The sequence below is a fragment of the Monodelphis domestica genome, chromosome 3 (genome assembly GCF_027887165.1).
Source record: "Monodelphis domestica isolate mMonDom1 chromosome 3, mMonDom1.pri, whole genome shotgun sequence".
In the NCBI taxonomy this organism is placed as follows: Eukaryota; Metazoa; Chordata; class Mammalia; order Didelphimorphia; family Didelphidae; genus Monodelphis; species Monodelphis domestica.
The window spans coordinates 524,248,825-524,269,186 of NC_077229.1; positions in this window are offsets into that span (position 1 = coordinate 524,248,825).

A 20,362-nucleotide genomic window follows, 5' to 3' on the forward strand; every position below is an offset into this window, starting at 1 on the left:
CAACAAAAATATCTATAAAAATGGCTAATTTTAAATTTTCATCTTAAGTATCTATATAATAGTGTGAACTTGAAAATGAATCCACCACTGTGTTCTCTCTAAAAATGAGTAGATTATAGCATCATAGATTTAGGACTGGGAGGGTGGTTGCAAAGGTCATTAAAAGTAATTCCCTCATTTTATACATAAGAAATCTTCATGCAGGATAAAGAAGTAACTCACTCAAGACCACACTGATAAAAATGACCAAGGAAAGATTTGAAAGTACATCCTCAAATTCTCAAACTGGTATGCAAAACAGACTGAAACATAATCATACTTAATTCTAGTCAAATATTCAGATTTTCACTGTTTATTAGAAAAATATAAATTAAAATAATGTTCATATATATCAAAGTGGTCAATAAGTCAATAAATAAAAGTGGTAAATATTGGAGGGGATGTGGTGAAATTGGGCCACCAATGCATTGTTGGTGGAATGGTGAACTGATCCAACCATTCTGGAGAAGAATTTGGAACTACACTCAAAGAGATAATAAAAAAGGGGAAAGGACCCACTTGTACAAAAATATTCATAACAGCTCTTTTTGTGGTGGCAATAATTAGAAATTGAGAGGATTTCCATCATTTGGGGAATAGCTAACAAATTATGGTCCATGTTGGTCATGAAATACTATTGTGCTACAAGAAATGATAAGCAAGGTGGTTTCAGAAAAAGCAGGAAAGATCTGGGCAACTGATACAGAGCAAAATAAGCAGAACTGGGAGAAAATTGTACATAGTACTAGCAATATTGGACAACAATTGTCTTTGAAAACATGATTATCTTCAGCAATGAAATGATCTGAGATGATATTGAAAGACATGCCAGGGATTGCTACATACCTCCAGAGAAAGAACTGTTGGAGTCATCTTTCACATGAGTTATTTTTGCTTTTATTTTGGGGTTTGGGTTATGGATGACTTTGCTCTTACAAAATTGATCAATAAAGAAGTGTATTTTGCATGACAAAAATGAAAAAATACTAAAAAAAAAATATATATATATATATATATATTTTTTTTTTTTTGCATGGGAATATTGCATCTTCACTAAATCCGAACTCTGATTTCTCACTGTACTATGATGCTGCCCCCTTGGTTTTAAAAGGTGTTCAGTTGCAAGAAAAACTCTGGTATGACACACCCAAATGAAATGTTTCTAGGATGTACTTATAAACAAGATTAATATTATTCTTCCAAGTACTACATGTAGGGTTTTTAGTCCCCAGAGGAGTGGTCATGAAGTGATATGTTTTTGGGGTTGGGGGAAGGTATGAAGGTATTTACAGGAATATTTTACTAAGGAAGATCATATTCTATGGTTTAGGGGAGGTGACAACCACATGAATGAAAAAAATACTTGGATGCACTCTTACGAATAAAAGTTTTTATTAAAAGTTATTATGAAATAATGGGACTGATTTTGCCATTTGGAATATAAATTAAAATTGAAGATTATTCCAAAATAGAGTTTCCAAAACATTTTGACAGTAAGAGAATTAGTGGAATAAGTATGCTGGTCTCATCCCCTATGTAACCCGTTAAAGTGGGTACATGAAAAAGAACAGTCCTTGGCCTTTTCTTATAACCTTAATGTCTCTTCTAAGCTCTTGCAATTTTATTACAGATACCACTAACATCTCAAATTTAACATGGCAAATCCCAAGCTTTTTTTGCTTTCCCTCCAATTCTACTTTTCTTTCTAACTTTTTATCAAGGACTCCATCATTAAAAAAGCGTCTTCCATGTCTAAAACTTTGGTATCTTTGACTTTTGCTTCTCATTGATGTCTTACATTCAGGACTTCACTAATTCTTCTTCTACATATTTATCTCTTCCATATGTGTCATTTTCTGTTCCCAAAGACATGATCCTTGTTCAGACCCATATTAAACTTCATTATCACAATATCTACCTATCTGGATTTCCTGAATCCACTCTTGATCTCTCTAGTCATTCTCTATATCACTGTCATAATTGAAATTAATACTGGGAATATAACAGCACTATCTCTGATCAGTAATGAACTATTATCCATTTTTAAACAAGCTAATTATATTCTGACCTTTGCTATCTGCTACTTATATATTGTTACTCAAGTTTTTAACCTCTATAAGCTCCAGTTTCCTAAAATATAAAATGATGAAGTTTGGCTACATAACTTTTGAATATCTTTTTACCTCTTGAACCTTGATCCTCTGATCTTTATGGGTCTGCACAATTAATCTAGATGATGTCTAAGATAAAATACTCATTGACTATATTTCTTTTATCATTGGTATGATAGCACTAAAGCTACAAATTCACAATTTAATCCATTGATATTAGATATTAGAATTTATTAAAATTATGAATTATTATGCAAATGCAATATGGCACCATTATTAATATTACTTTCCAAATTGTCATAAATGCTAAGATCATGTAATGTTGGAGAAACTCAAATTCATTCTTTCATAGGGCCACCAAATCATATACTTAGAACTTTGTAGCCTATTGGGTCTGATCCCCTCATTTTATAAACAAGGAAACTGAGCCATAGAGCAATTAAGTGACTTGTCCAGTCATGCACCTAGGGAGAAAGTTTAATCAGACTGAGGTCCATTTTTAATTTTTATTTCTTTTATGTGTTACCATAGTCAAAGAATTAATCATCTTGTATAATTAGATAGACTGGTCATCAGATAATATATACACAGTCCATGCCCTTGACATTACTCAAAGTCTATTGGACATGTGTTCTGCTACCATATTCTTCAATTACCTGGGGCAAGTTATGCTATAATAAGGCCTTACACTAGTACTTTAGAGGAAAATAAATATTCACATATCAGATAAATATAGTAACTTATCTTTTTTTTTAAACTCTTACCTTCCAATTTTAGAATCAATACTGTGTATTGGTTACAAGACAGAAGAGTGGTAAAGGCTAGGCAATGGGGATTAAATGATTTGTCCAGGGTCACACAGTTAGTCTGAGGCCAAATTTGAACCCAGAACCTCCTATCTCTAGACCTGGTTTTCAATGAGAGCACCTTACTTTTTAAAAACTCTTCTTCTTATCCTATGTGAGAGAAGTAGTACATGTATTTTCTCCATTTTTACCAAAGAGGAAATGGATGATCAGAGAGCAATGGTCACACAGCCAGTAACTATTAGAAGTGAGACTCAAACATAGAGATCCTTACCTCCAAAGTCAGAACCAAAAGAGGTCCTATTGTAGCACAATGCCTCTCCAATATTCAGCATTCTGTAATCTGCTACAAATAACTCAGAAGTGCATTACTTAATCCTTGCCCTCAAGAAGTCTTTTTAGCAAAATAATGCATACACACTGAAAGAAGTAAATAACATTCAAAGTGAGAAGCACAACTTGATGACTTTTCTATAACCAGGAAAATACAGATAACACTTCTTGTTTCTAAGTCTGCATCCTAAACAAATCAGAGTTTGGTGAAAATAGGAAGCTAATTTTCTCATTTCTAATCAGAATGTTTCCTCTCATGTGCCCAGTGGCAACATAGCCCAGTGGAACGATGCTATCAACAATAATACTTTCTAAGTCAAAGTGTGTGTAGCAATCAGCTTAGCTGAATTTGAAAATAAGGTTGTTGCGAATATTAAATACAAATTAAAGGGGCATATTCAATCTTTGCTCAAATGGATATATACTTAGAAATGAACTCTTGCTAGGGAATGAATACACTTGAAATGTCTATTTTTTCTTATTTTTTTCAGCTGTGGTTGGTGATATCCAAGTTAATTATTCAACAAAAGGGCTATTTACACTCTGTCTGGACTTATATGAGAACTAAAAAAGAAAAAAAAACTTAATAAAAGTCACACAAACAAGCTAAAAATGGAAATTCTCAAAGTAGATGTTAATCTATGTGATTCTAATGGTGCCAGATAAGTTTGATCATGTGTTGGTAATGAGCAGTTGTCCACTCCTTCATGATGAGGAAGAGGAGCTGGGCTCCTGCTGGACAGCGCCTTCATTGGAAAGTGCCCCGTGCTTCATTTAGGAACCAAACTCTTGTATATTCAAGCACGATCACAGTGTGCATACCCCTGAAAATAAACTCAGTATGGAGGTTTCATAATTGCACCAGAGCATATAATTAGGCAATTAGAGCTATTAAAAGTTGACAAAGCACCAAGCCCTGATGAATTATATCCCTGAATCCTCCAAGGAGCCGCAAAGGGAAATAAGAAAGTTTCTTGAAAAGCTTGCTGAGGAAGAAAATTGTACCTATACAACATAAGATGGGAGGGATGACTCACATGCTGAAGTATCCATGTTGCATGAAAGAATCAGGGAAGTATATGAAAGTCTCACTTCAGCTACATTGGTAAAATAGGATACATTAATAGACAAATACATTTTGCAGAATGTATAGCAGGGTAAAAACATGACATGAAAACAAAATATTAGGACTATTAATTTAATATCTAGAAAATGACTGAATGTTTTGGTTCAACACACCTTAATAACAACTTACTTAGCAAGGAATATATTAAAGATAGATTTATTAAGACATATTCATTAAAATGGACAAGAAACTCTTGAAACACAACTAATGTTTCAAGGGAGGAATGCAGCCTAAAGATAACCCATGGTGATACCTGGCTCCTTGATCAAATTATAAAATTTGCAATGGACATCAATGCAATGAAATGGTTATAGTTTTCACAGAAGCACAATTGATTGATTGCTGACATTCATTTTAGACAAATGAAGAATTGGGGATTCTCTCTGAGAATTTGAAGGAAAAGTACTTGGGAGCTGACAGATGTTGCATACTTTCTAAAGCTGACAAGTATGTGAAAGTAATGAGACTAGGGACTGAAAACAATTATAGGAGCTTCAGAGACAAAAGCAGTATAATCAAAGATGTAGACCAGGAAAACACTTGGAGCTAATGCATTCATAATTTTTTGAGGAAGTAAAAGAACCAAGATCTGGGGCCACAGAAGTACAAAGGTGATTTTTAAAGATTAAGAAGTCTCACTTGAACCACCACAGGATCCTCTTCTATGACATTTCCTGAAGTGCGGGGAAATTCCATTTGCATAATATGAAATTAATTAAAATCAGTACACTAAATAAAAAGTACACTAAAAAAAGAAATAGAAATCATAAGAGGTTTTACAATGCTCAAATATTCCACAGCATGCCAAAAATAAAGGTAAATTAAGAATCCTGAGAAAAGAGGGCACTTTAAAAATGGAAGTGAAGGGTGAAACAAGGAATAACACAAAAGAATAAGAAAAAATTGTAACTGAGTAGACGCAAGAGTGAGGGAGCGAGATCCCTAAATTTATTTAGAATTTATAGATCCATATTCAATTTTGAAGTTGGCTAATAATTTTCTTTCTCTATTTTCACTCTTCCTGGTTTAAGTATCAACACCATTTTTGTTTCAATTATGGAGTATGATAGAACTCCTGCTTTGCTCAATATTTTAAGTGATTTATTTAATATTGGAATTAGTTGATCTTTAAATGTTTGTTAGAAATTTGTAAATGCATCCTCTACTGGGGATTTTTTTTTTCTAGAGAGCTCTTTTATGACCTATTGAATTTGTTTTTCTAAAATAGCATTATTTAAATATTCTATTTCCTCTTTTAGTTTAAGTAGTTTATGTTTTTAAGTATTATTCCATTTTGCTTAAATTGTTAAATTTGTTAGCATGTAATTAGACAAGATAATTGCTAATAATTGCTTTGATTTCACCTTTATTAGTGATTACCCTTTTCATTTTTGTGGCTAGTGATTTAGCATTTTTTCCCTTTTTTAATCATAATAAGTGATGGTTTATCTTTTTTAAAAAACTACTAGTTTTATTTGTAAACTCAATGTTTTCCTTACATGCAATTTCATTAATCTCACTTAAAATTTTTAAGACTAGTAATTTGGTGTTTGGGGATTTTTAATTTAGATTTTTCTAGTATTTTCCCCTCACTTCATTTAATTTATTTTTTTTTTAGAATATTCTCCAATGGTTACATGATTCATGTTTTCTACCTTTCATCTTTCATCCCCTCTTCCAGAACTGACAAGCAATTCCAGTTTTATATATATATATATATATATATATATATATATATATATATGTGTGTGTGTGTGTGTGTGTGTGTGTGTGTATAATAGTATTGTTTTTCATAAGCTCAATGATATTGTTCTTGATATTGCACTGATATTAGTAGCATAGTCTATTACATTTGATCATCCCAAAATGTTTCAATTACTCTGCACGATATTCTTCTGGTTCTGCTCATTTCACTACTCATCAGTTTTCATGGAAGTCTTTGTAGTTCATAAAGAAATCAAGGAGTTCACCATTCCTTATTCCATTACCATCATACACCACAATTTGTTCATCCATTCCCCAATTGAGGTTCACCCCCTCATTTTCCAGTCTTTTGGCCACCCCAAAAAGCACAGCTACAAATAATTTCATATAAACATTTTCTTAATCTCTTTGGAGTACAAACCTAGAAGTGGTATAGCTAGATCAAAGGACATGCAATCTTTTAAAGCCCTTTGGTCATAAATCCAAATTGCCTTCCAAAATGGTTGGCTCAATTCTCTACACCACCAAAGCATTAGTGTCTCAATTTTGCCAAATCTACTCCAACATTTATTATTTTCCTTTACTGTCATATTGGTCATTGGTCAATCTGCTAGGTGTGAGGTGGGACCTCAGAGATGTTTTGATTTACATTTCCCTAATCAGGAAGGATTTAGAACACTTTTTCACGTGATTCATGATAGTTTTCATTTCCTCATCTAAAAATTGCCTATTCATATTGTGAAAGAGAATTATTTAATTCTCTTTGTCTATTTTTAGTTGAAACTTGGTTAACAGTAAATTAAGTACCCCTAATTAATACCTCATCAGATTTTTTTTTTATTACCCCTGCTTAGTACTTCACCAGGCACTAAGAGTTTTCACAAGTAATTAGCTAAAGAAGGCAACAACTCAACCAGTCAGGAAATTTTGAATCCTTGTGATAAAAGTTTACACCTCTAGAGCATGAGAAATGGATCCCACAAGACATTGCCTACCCTGTGCTAGACAATTTGAAAGCTGGGATTGGCCCCTGTGAATAGGGAAAGGAATAAGAAGTCACTATGAAAGCCCTGAATTTCTGGGACTAGAGGTTATTGACAGGTCATCATTTTTCATCTCCAACAGCCTCTTGGAGGGAAATTGGGTAAGTGAATAGCTGGCTTTCCTTTCCTGATTTCTGGAGTGAGAGTAATTCTATTTGAGGGTTAACAAATCATGCCAGGCTGAGTGGAGCACAGGAGCAATATTTAATGTAATAGGCTAAATATCGTTTCTATTCTGTTTTTGTATTTCTCAACTTTCATTCTCACCACCTATTTTATAAATAAAAACTATTGAAAGTCATTTTGACTTGAATCATAATATTTTAAATCAGCAACCATCATATTATTTATGATTTTCATATATTTTAGTCAAACTGGTAATTTTAATTCCTTACATTTTTCATTAACCATTTGTCAATTAAGGAATGGCTTCATTTCTTGTAAATTTGACTTAGTTCCTTATTTATGGAAAATTAGATCTTTGTCAGAGAATTTTGTTATAATTTTTCCTAGTTTGTTACTTTTTTCTAATTTTACATGCATTGGTTTTATCTTTACAGAAAATTTAAATTTAATATAATCAAAATTAATCATTTTATATTTTGTAATGTTCTCCATCTCCTGCTTGCTCTTTGATTCCTCCCTTTCCCATATATCTGACAGATATACTAGTCTATGTTGTCCTAATTTAGAAATGATCCTACTTTTTAATATTTAAGACATTTACCCATTTTGAATTTATCTTGGTATAAGGTGTGAGATGTTGATCTAAACTTAATTTTCCCCATACTGTTTGCCATTTTTCACAGCAGTTTTTGACAAATAGTAAATTCATGTTCCAAAAGTTGGGATCTTTGAGTTTATCAAACACTAACCTGCTCAGGTAATTTACTCCAAGTCGATTCCACTGATCTACCCTTCTATCTTTTAGCCAGTACCAGATTGTTTTGCTGATCACTGTTTTCTAGTACACTTTAAATTCTGGTACTGCTAAGAACCAATTTTTCACATGTTTTTCTTTTCATTAGTTGCTATGATAGTCTTGAGCTTTTGTTCTATCAGGTGAATTTTTGTTATTCTTTTTCAAATTCTATGAATTTTTTTGGTAGTATGATAGGTATAGCACTGAATAAGTAAATTAGTTTTATTTTTATAATTGTTTAGATCTAGTTTTAGTTGTGTGATAAGTATTTTATAATTGTGTTCATATAATTCCTCAGTTTGTCTTGGCAGATAAATTCCCTAATATTTGATATTATCTAGAGTGATTTTTAAACGGAATTTCTCTTTCTAACTCTTGCTGCTGACTTTTGTTAGAAATTATGGAAGAGAAAAGTGGGAAAACTATGAAAGGGAACAAAGGAAAGCACATGAGAGTATGAATCAACAGAAAAAAAATTATTTCAAAAGCAAATAAAACTCTGGAAAGAAATATAGCCAGTAAAACAGACATTAAAAAAAATAGCTCCAAAGAAAAGTCTCTACATAATCTATACAAAGTCTATTCCAACAATAGTAACAACAAAGAAAGTAGCAAAGTTATTTAACATGACAACATAACTCCATGACCAAATGAAATACATTATATTGAAATTCTATCTCCTGTAATAAGGGACTATTTTGATTGGTAATTGATAACTAATAGATCAGGCTATTAATCTTCTTTTCTTTCTCCCTTCCTCCCTTCAGCCTCCCTACTTCTCCCCTGCCCCCTTCCTTCTTCTTCTTCTAAATCAACTCAGTGTTAGTTTGCGATGTCTCACATGAAATACTCTTTCTCATCTCTATCTTAATCAAGGATTTATTGGGGAGGGCAGGGAAGGATCAGAAGGAAGGGAAGAGGGTATGAGGTTTCTCTACTACTAAGATAAATCTTAGTTTGAAGGATGGTGAAGTATTTCAATTGGGAGAAATGGCTGATAGGTCTGGAAGTTCAGTCACTATCACAACAGAGCAAATCAGATATAGAGAGAGCTGGACTTTGTCCTTTCTTCTGTCTTCAAGGCTAAAGACATAACCCTTCAGTTGGTCTGTTCCTTTCCTCAACTGCTTCTCCAGTTAACATTCCAAAAAGAATATTGTCATTTGAATGACAGATCATCAGTCTCAGCTGTCTCAAACTCTTTTTGCATGCTTTCCCACTTTCTCTCTTTCACAAAATATATATAGAAATGCTGATGACTTATACAGGTTTATTTTGTAACCTGAATATTTGCTGAAATTAGTAATTATTTCCACTAGCTTTTAGTTAATTTTCTCTCAGATTCTCTAGGTATATCATCATATCATCTGCAAAGAGTGATAGTTTAGTTTCCTCAAGGCCTATTTTAATCCCTTCAATTTCTTTTTCATCTCCAATTGCTACTGCTAGCATTACTCGTACTATAATAAATAAGAGTGATGATAATGAGCATTCTTGCTTCTCTCCCAATCTTATTGGGAAAGCTTATAACATCCCCATTGAAGATGATACTTGCTGATGGTTTTAAATATATAGTTTATTATTTAACAGAAAGGCCCTTCTATTCCTGTACTTTCTAATGTTGTCAACAGGAATGGTTGTATTTAGTCAAAGGCTTCTTCTGCATCTATTGAGATAATCATGTCTATTAGTTATCTAATGGTATAAATCCTACTTGGTCACAGTGAATAATCCTTGTGATGACTTGTAGTCTCTTTGCTAGAATTTTATTTAAGATTTTTGCATTGTTCATTAAGGAGATTGGTCTATAGTTTTCCTTCTCTCTTTTTGGCCTGCCTGGCTTTGGGATCAGTACCATAATTTGTATAATAAAAGGAGTTTGACAAAATTCCTTCATTGCTTATTTAGTCAAATAATTTGTATAATAATGGAATTAGTTGTTCTTTAAATGTTTGATAGAATTGACTTGTGATGGGTATCTGGCCCTGGGGAATTTTTCTTAGGGAGCCCCTTAATGGCTTATTCAATTTATTTTTCTGAGATGAGTTTATCTAAGTATTCTATTTCCTCCTTTGCTAAATTAGGTATTTTATATTTTTGTAAAAATTCAACAATTTCACCTAAATTTTCATCTTTATTACATATAATTGGGCAAAATAGCTCTTAATAATTGACTTACTTTCCTCTTAATTAAGGGTGAGAGCACCCTTTTCATTTTTGATAGCTAATTTGGTTCTCTTATTTTTTATATTAACTAGTTCTTTATTTTTTTCAAAGTACTAGTTTCTAATCTTATTTATTAGTTTAACAATTCTTTTACTTTCAATTTTATTAATTTCTCATTTAATTTTTAGAAATTCCAATTTAGTTTTTTTCTGGGGATTTTTAATTTGTTTTCTTTCTAAATTTTTTTTAATTTGTCATATTCATTGATTTCCTCAGTCTCTATTTTGTTAACATAAACACTCAGGGATTTAAATTTTTCCCTGAGTACTCCTTTGGCTGTAGATTTTGATTTGTTTTCTCTTCATTGTCATTCTTTTCAATGAAATTAATAATTGTTTCTTTTATTTATTCTTTGACTCATCAGTTTAAAAGAATTAGATTATTTAGTTTCCAATTAGTTTTAAATCTTACTCTCCTTTAACCTTTATTAATTATAATTTTATCACATTATGTACTGAAAATTTTGAATTATTTCTGCTTTTCTGCATTTGTTTGAAATGTTGCCGTACTCTAGTATCATGGTCGATCTTTGAATACATACCATATGCTGCTGAAAAGAAGTTATATTCCTTTTTATCCCTATTCAATTATCTCCAGATGTCTACTAACTCCAATTTTTTTTCTGAGATTTCATTCACTTCCCTTAAGTTTTTCTCACTTGTTATTAGTTCAGTTTATCTAGTTCTCATAGGGGAAGGTGGAGGTCCCCCACTATTAATGTTTTACTGTCTATTTCTTCCTTAAGCTCCTTTAATTTCACCTTTAAAAATCTGGATGCTCTGCCATTTGTTGTGTAAATATTTTAGTACTAATATTATTTTATTTCTTATAGTACCTTTTAGTAAGACATAATTATCTTCCTTATCTCTTTTAATTAGATCAATTTTTACTTTAGCTTTGTCTGGTATCATGATTGCTATTCTTGGTTTTTTTTTTCTTTACTTTAGATGATGCATAATAAATTCTGCTCCAGTCTCTTACCTTGAATCTGTGTGTGTCACCCTGCCTCTAAGGTGTTTCTTGTAAGCAACATATAGTAGGATTCTGGTCTTTAATCCACTCTGCTATCTGCTTCCATTTTATGGATTAGTTCATCCCATTTACATTTGCAGATATGATTACTAATTGTGTATTACTCTCCATCTTATTATCCCCTTTCAATCTTGCTCTATTCCCTTTCACTACTTCTCTATAGGGTAAGATAGAATTCTGTACCCCAAAGAGTATTTTTGCTTTTCCTTCTCTGAGCCAGTTATGATGTTAGCAAAGTTTAAGCATTGCCCATAAACTCCCTCATCATCCTCTCTCAATAATAATTCTTCATGCCTCCTTATGCAATATAATTTACCCCATTCTGTATCTACCTTCCCTTTTCTGTCATTGCAATACTCATTTTTTTAAGATATGGCTCATTCCTCAGAAATGCTTGGAAATCTTCTATCTCATCGAATATCCATTTTTCCCCTGAACGCATATACTCAGTTTTGCTGGATAGTTGATTCTGCGTGGTAAATGTAGATCTTTCACCTTCCTGAATTTCATATACCATGCCATCTAATCCTTTAATGTGGAAGCTGTTAAGTCCTGTGTGATCCACAGACTGTAGTTCATGATATTTGATTTTCTTTTTCTGACTGCTTGTAGTATTTACTTTTTGGCTTGGGGGTTCTTGAATTTGGCTCTTATATTGCTGGAAATTGACATTTGAGAATTTCTTTCTGGAGGTGATCTGTGGATTCTTTCAATTTCTATTATATTTTCTTGTTTGACAGTATCTGGGTAGTTTTCTCTAATAATTTCTTGTATTTTGATGCCCAAGATTTTTTTTTTCTCATGTCCTTCAGGTAGTACAATAATTCTTAAATTGTCTCTTCTGCATCTATTTTCCAAGTCACTTTTTATTTTCAATGAGATATTTCTTATTTTCTTCTGTTTCTTTTTTCATTCTCTTAATTTAGTTTTGTTTCTTTATTTCTCATGAAATCATTAGTTTCTAATTACTCAATTCTAATTTTTAAGTCCTAATTTTCCTCCCTGATGTTTTGTGTCTCCTTTTTCATATCTTCTTGCATTACTTTCACTTCTTCCAGAATCTGTGTTCAATCTATATTTTTCTTTTCATGTGTTTTCTTTGTTTTCACTGTCCCCTTCTGTTCTTGTACTTTGCTCTTGGTCTCTATAAAAATCCTTTACATTTAGGTGCATTTTTTGTCATCTGCCCATTTTTCCTATTTTATTAGGTAGGCTCTGTTCTCTGGGAGGTTAGGATAACCTATTAATGCTACCTTCCTCAATGCTACCCTTAGCTTTATTTTGGGATTTCTGCCAGTTTTAGTTCTTTCAATATAGTATGATGGCCAGAGGGCTGAAAATTCTGAGATCCACCTCCCACTACTGATTCAATTAACTCTTGAGATACTGACAGCTGAAATTCTTACTTCAGGTTTGAGTGTATGTAAGCTTTTGGTCTTACTCTCAGGTCAGTGCCTATTCAAATTCTAGCCTCAGGCTCTAGCCTTTGGTCTCACTGTGAGCTTGAGGCCCACAGTAGATCACCCTATCCTGGAGCTCCACCTTAAGCTTTTCACAAGAGGATCAGGAGGGACCTCTCCTGTGGGTCTGCCAATTACCTCAAATTGGGATCTATGTCCTCTCCACAGGCCCAAACTGGGACTCCTGGTTTTGTTCCGGGTCTACACAGATCAGACTGCTTAAGTACAGACTTCCCTGGGCTGGAATTCTATACTTCCTTACAGTCTTGGATTTTTAAGGGATGTGGGTTGTTTGGACCTCTATTTGCCCAGGCAGGGTCTTAGGGTCTGGATGTTGACTTGGACTCAGATTCAGAACCTGGAAGAGCAGATGTGGAGTGGGGGCTGGGGGACAGGTGGTGGGACCTATATCTGGTGAAAGGATATATATATATATGTATATGTATATATTATATTATATAAAAGGATATAGTGCATACATAGTTAAATATAATACAAAATAATATACAATTTAAATGTATTAGAATAAGTGAAAAATGAAATATTATAATAAAAAAAGGATCTTATTAATCAAATATGTAGGAAATGTTAAAATGAAAGGTCTTGGTGACAAAAAGATCAATGAAATGATGCTAAGGGTATGTATTTGAAGGGTAGGGATAGAAAGGATGAAAAAATAAATACAAATATTATTAAACAATTATGAAAATATGGAAATGAGTATAAGGTTCTAAGCAACAAAAGTTATCAGAAATAGTGAAATTCAAAGAATGAAAGAAATTGGAAAATGTCAATATTAAAAACAAAAATAAAGCAAAAATAATGGTGGAAAAGAAGTTCATCTATATTTCCATCATAATATGGCAGACACAAAAGCCATTATTTCACAGAAGAAAAGTTTTGTCCATAGTTGCTTGTCAGACAAAGTCAAATTTAGAAAGTCCATTCAGATTCAAACAACATATTATCAGAAATACACAGGACTCTGTCAATGAGAACAAAAATGATTTAACGGGTCCATGAAAATGATTTCTAAAAGAAATAATTATGTAGGGTTTGGTTGCTTAACAATGACTAAGGTAGAATGATAATAAGTCCCAACAAACATTGAAAATGTGTAATAAACAAGAAAGGAAATGAATGATTTATCATAGCATAAAGAACTAAACTGGAAGGAATATGTTAGCTGAATAGCAAAGGGAAAATGTTTCTTATTTTCTTTTTAATTTATAAAATTGTTCCCATTTTTTGTGGGTACACATCAAATGTAAAAACATGAGCAAGTGGAAGAGTAGACAATTCACCCTTAGCCATTTCACCATTTTCTCCACTGGCCATTTTTAAGTCAATGAGTAAATTTAAACATAATCTTCATACCACATTTGGTATGAGACCAAATATTTTGTAAGGTATTGATTTCAACTTTGGGTGTTTGAAGAAATGTGTAGTGGTAAATATGTCAGCTTCAGTTCTGCCAAGAAATCTGCAGAAAACATCATTCTAAGAGGCATGAAAAATAATGAGACATGACTGAATATTAGATATACGATATCTGAATCATCCATAGTGAAAGAGTAAAACATCAATAATATAGCTAACATTACATACACACATTTCCTACTCCTGGTTTTTAACCTAACCTAAGGCAGCTGATCTTTTCCAGTTCCCCAAATTGTGACTCTCTTAAAACAAGTGCTTAGTATTATTTCCATTTCTTTCTTTTTTTCCCCCTCTTTCTTTCTTTCTTTCCTTCCTTCCTTCCTTCCTTTCTTCCTTCCTTCCTTCCTTCCTTCCTCCCTTCCTTCCTTCCTTCCTTCTTTCCATTTTTCCTTACATCTTTCCTTCCTTCCTTCCTTCCTTCCTTCCTTTTCTCTCTCTCTCTCTCTCTCTCTCTCTCTCTCTCTCTCTCTCTCTCTCTCTCTCTCTCTCTCTCTCTCTCTCTCTCTCTCTCTCTCTCTCTCTTTCTCTCTCTCTCTCTCTCTCCCTTTCAGTCTCATTCTTTCCTTTGTTTCTCTCTTTCCTCTTGAAAAAGGGATAATGGAAAAGAGATCATGATCCCTATTATCTAATGATATATACTCTGATCTGACCTAATTTCCCTCACTGTATGAGAGGGATAACTTAATGATAAACTTTTTAAGAGTGCTTCCAGAAGGACATGACTGTATGTATGACTATGTGGATAGAAATACACACACATACATATATATATATATATATATATATATGTATGTATCACTCTCATAAATGTGTATATAAATATATATGTATATAATCATTAAAAAGTAGTGTTTGGGAGATTACAAAGGAAATATTTTTACCTAATTCTTTTAAAATACTCAAGGATTAACTTGAATAATATGAATGGTTTATTATAGAAAATATGTAATATTGAAAAGTCAAAAATATTTTCCTATCAAGGTTTTACTATTTATACTCAGATAACTCCTTAAGAAATATTTTATATAATTTTCTATTCTTGAGTTGTAAATCAAGTATTATGAAATATGAAAAATCTAACCATTAGCTTCTTCACCTCTTAAAATAAGTGTACTAAACAACAATAAAATATTTTTTAGAACTATTGTAAATGAATTATTTAGAATTTTCTTAAATAGCATTTGGGAGGCCATTGAGAATTGAACCGTGCTGATTTTGGGGGAACTTTGCTGCTAAATTCTACCCAGGGACATAGTGGATTGCCCTGTACACATTCTTCCTGATAGACTTTTTATATTACATTTTCCCTCAATAAAGTTTTCCTCCTCTCTTTTATCTCATGCTGTTTTTGTTAGTTACATTTTTAGACAAGTATTGCTGTACCAATCCAATATCTAGATATCGCTAACTCTCTGGGGATGTCAAAAATCTTCATAGTCTACACCCACCAGGGTTATTTGAGAGGAGGACTTATCTCTTTAGCCACTTCCTACTCCTTCTCTTCTGTATCCCCTTTTTCCTTGGACTTGACACAGCTTTAATGATATACTCTCATTTTCTTATTAAGACACATCATAATGGAAACAAAGGACTGACTCATTAATTCAAATGGGAAGTGAATAGCCCAAAACTAAATTTTAGAATTTCTGCTGCTAAATTTTTTGGAATTTTGAATGCTACTGAATATTAAATTTTCTGCTCCTAGGAAACATACTGAAATATGAGTGTTGAATATTGAATAGCCGAAGATCCACTGCAGTTGACAAATGAGTAGAGATTCAATGGGATTGGAAAGAGAAATGTGGTACACCTCATAAACCTCCAAAATTTCACTCCCTGAGGACTAATTCTCTTCCCATTAATAGTTTTCCCTGCTTGAATTTTTACTTTAATACCTGGGTTCCTCTTGTGGTCTTCCTTACTGCTTTCTGTAAATTTGCTTCGTCCAGGGGCATGATCCATGAATATTTATCCAATGGCACTGTTTCCAATTCACAGGAAAACATTCATTCTTTATAAAGTAATCAGTTGCCATATCTAAATTTTTAAAGTTAGTACAAAACCACTCTCTAATTCCTTCTCCCCCTTTTTTCCTATGATTATTTATTGGTATTTTAAGAGCAATGCCCTTACATTCCTTTCCTCCCTTAATTCCCAGTTAAGATTTTGCTGTTCCAAGTAAATCAACCAGGAAGCAATTAGTCATGTTTGCTCATATCCCAAATTCTACATTATAAGTCTAAACTAAATGCTGGCTATGTTCCAAGCAGATATCATAATAGTACATTTAGAACTATAAAATAAAATATGCATGCTCACTAAAATAAAGAGCTAAATTAGTCCATCAGTACTACTACGTACTACAAAACATGCATAAAGAGAAGTATACATAATATATACATATACATATAGACAAAAATAGACACACATATAGGAAATGTGTTAATTGTAGAGAAATAAGTCGAAATTTTACATTTCAATGTATAGATGCTGATTTCTTTTTAAGAACATATTCTTTTGTATTCCGTCTTGTGTATATTGCACCTCTGTCCAGGAATCTGTCATACCTCCTTTTCTCTCCATGTCTCAGAATTTCAACTCCCATATTCATATGCCATCCTTCTTAGTCAACTTTTCCCTACCTAAACGCATTTTTATAGTATTTATTGCATTTCAGTGGGTTCCAGTAAGGAAAACACAACTTGTTTCCCTGGAATTGGTTGGTCAGTGCTTCATAATTGGAGGCATCCAGGTGGTAAGTTGATAGAGTGCAGGATCTGGAGTAAGAAAGATGCGCTTTCAAATCTAGGCTCAGACACAATAACTATGTGTTAACCTATGTTTGCCTCAGTTTAATCAAATGTAAAATGAAGATAATACTGGCTCCTACCTTGCAGGATTATCATGAGGCCAAATGAGATTAAGATAATAAAGTGCTTAGTATGGTACCTGATAAATAGTAAATGTTACATTTTAGCTATCATTATTATTATTATACCATACCTGGAAGCAGGAAGAACTCATATCAACTGTTTCTTCAGAGCCTTATAAGTGATTTGACTCTGGACAAGTGAGTAAACTGAGGCAAACTGAGGTTAATTGTCTTGTCCAGAGTCAAATCACTTATAAGGGTCTGAGTAAACAGTTGATATGAGTTCTTCCTGCTTCCAGGTATGGTATAATAATAATAATAAGAGCTAAAATATAACATTTTAGCTATTAGATATTATTAGCTAGATAATATTATTATTATCCATAGAAAAAAATTGATATTTATATATCTTGACTATTATATAGATTTGAAAAATTCTGTTGGTTATTAGATCTGGGGAATCATAGTGAAATAGATATGGGACCACTAAATCTTATATTTAGATTCCTGTGATCTGTATATTGACTTAGTTTTAAAATATAATATTGTCTATATTTTATTATATTTTATTTACTTATTTGTAATTTGTGAACTATTTCCCAATCAAATCACATTTTAATCTGGTTTCTCTATATGTATTGCTGAGAACATGAGGCATTTGGGTCTTCTATCTTAGATTAATACCTGGAGAAGAGAATAAATTTATTTGATTTGCTATAAAAATAGTTGACTTAGTTTCCCTGAGTAAGAATATCATTAAGTAATACTGTTCTTGTAAAAAAATTCTTCTTCCCCTTCAAAAATAATTTCCTACCTAATGCCTTCCTGTCTTTTCTATGTAATTCTTTGCAAAACAAGATCTTTCTTCTTATTTGGAATATACTATTGTTTACTTCTCAAGAAGAACATAAAATTTTATTTTAAGATCTAATTATATAGTTGTCCCTTTCCTTCCTTTCCTTTTCTGTATCCTACTCTGCCACCCTCCAGTATACTAACAAGAATCAAGATTTCCCTTCTTCATTTCACACCCTTCAACCTAACTCTACTCCATGGAAGCGTCACTTATGTTTCCTCCAGAAATATATTTTGTCCCTGACAACCTGGAGTGTGGTGTGGTAGATCTGAGTTAGAACCAAAATCAGCGTACTAATTAAGATGGATATTCCATCTCAGTCCCGCCATAGAAACTGGGTGAGCATCAAAGCAAACTCAAACTCTAGGCATTTCAGATCCTCCCAAAGAAAGGAAAATAAAATCCCCCATACTAATACCATGTTGTATTTCTTCCAGTAGCTCACTGCTCCCCTATGAATAATCCCCATGAAGATGGAGAGTAGGAAGTTTCAGTGGTTTGACTCTGGCTGGCAGATTTGGAATCTTTGGCGATACAGCACTAATTACAGTGAGGTGATACTTTCAGTGCAAGCAGATCATGTTTTTGACGTGCAAGAAATATGTTGTAGCCTGGCAAGTCTCTATGCTATTTGCTGTTTCTATTTAGAACAGGATTAGCTGGAAAGCATCAGAGCAGGATGGAGGTATGTTAAGAGAGGAAGGAAAAGAAGGACTTTGCACTGGGCCTCTATTCACAATGACCTTAGCTTTGGCTAGGAACAAGGATATTTTTTTCCAGATTTATAAAATATTGTCTGTTGTTGTTAATTGTGTTTCTTCAAATATTAGGAATCTGTATTGAGAACTAACATCTGAACAGCAGCACAATATAACCAATGACACAAATAAGGGGAATTCTCAGTGCCAAGGCATATCCTCACTAACCTTGAAATATGGCTGAAAATGAAGAATTATTTGCTATCATTATTTTTAATGACTCACACCCTTTACAACCAAAACGGAGAAAGAAAAGTAAGCAGCTACACAATGTTCTTCTTTTTCTGCCAAAAAATAAATAAATAAATAAATAAAGGTGCTTTACAAGTTAATTTACATGACATGCTTTATAGCTGCCCAATAGACATTTAAAGAATTCAATTGGCTTTTATAATGAGATTCTTTATGTGTTCCTTTAAGTGATTCAACTGTCTCCTTTTTAGTTCCAATACTAGACTTCTCATTTTTAGCTGCTTACAATTTCTAACAGATTTTTGGCATCAGTCCATTTCTAACCTTTCAGAATCTAATACATCTTCATCAACCCTCTTTCTCCTGGCCTCATTTTTCTTATCCACATAGGACTAATCTTTCATTCTATCTTAAACTAGAAAAACCTGGAAGTATTGTTAGACTGGCCTCCCAGGTTGCATTTATTTTATTTTTTTTTATCTCGGCATAAATGTTAAGATTTCCCATGTGACGTGTTTTCAGCATCATGGAGCTTAAAAGTCAAAATTCTAACCATAAATTTACCTACAGTATTTCTCCTGACACAGCCCTAGTCTTCCCTAATTATACACTTTGAAATTTTCCTAAAATCCACATGGCAGAGAATTTTACCTAATTAACATATAATCTCTTCCTCAATCTTTCCATCATGCCTCAGGGGGAAAATAGGGTGATTTTTAAAAAAGAAATGTTTCAAGAAGGTGAAAAGATTCACTTCTGAACTTCTTGGACATTGGGCATTGTACTCCCCAAATCATAGAAGTGTTTCAGGCAAACTATCAGTCGGGAAATTCCTTTGCTCCCTTCATCCTTGAGATTCCTGATCCAAAACATCTGATAACTCCTATGAGACCCTGAAAGAAGTATCCTCCTTGGATTGTCCTTTAGATTTAAGATGGACAGAGAGATGCACCTCCTTGATATCATCAAGTTGTATCTCAGGCATCCATCTGTCCTCTAAACTATTAGGATCACCCCCTTGTCTTCAGGCAAACTGACCCCCCTGCCCATGCCTCAGGGCATACAGCTCTAAAGTCACATCTTTACTGTTATAAAGAGTATAAAGATCCCAGAATTGATGTCATCTGGGAATAGCTTTCCATCCATGCTCTCTCACCTAGGAGGCAGTCTTCCACCTATACTGTCCTCCCAGCCAGATTCAACATTACATTCTAAATTATTATGTATTATCTTTTTTATTTATTATTATTTATTATCTTTTTATTTTTAAGCGACATTTTGGAATCCTTGCAAAAGATAACCTTCCCAAACCCCATGGGTTCACCTCAAGCCCTCCACAACATTTTGGCACCCAATGTGTTTGGCCCTCCTGAAAACTGCTACTGCACCCTGGATAATCCATGAAAATGCAGTTTCTCAGGTAGGAAAGGCCCTTTCTTGGA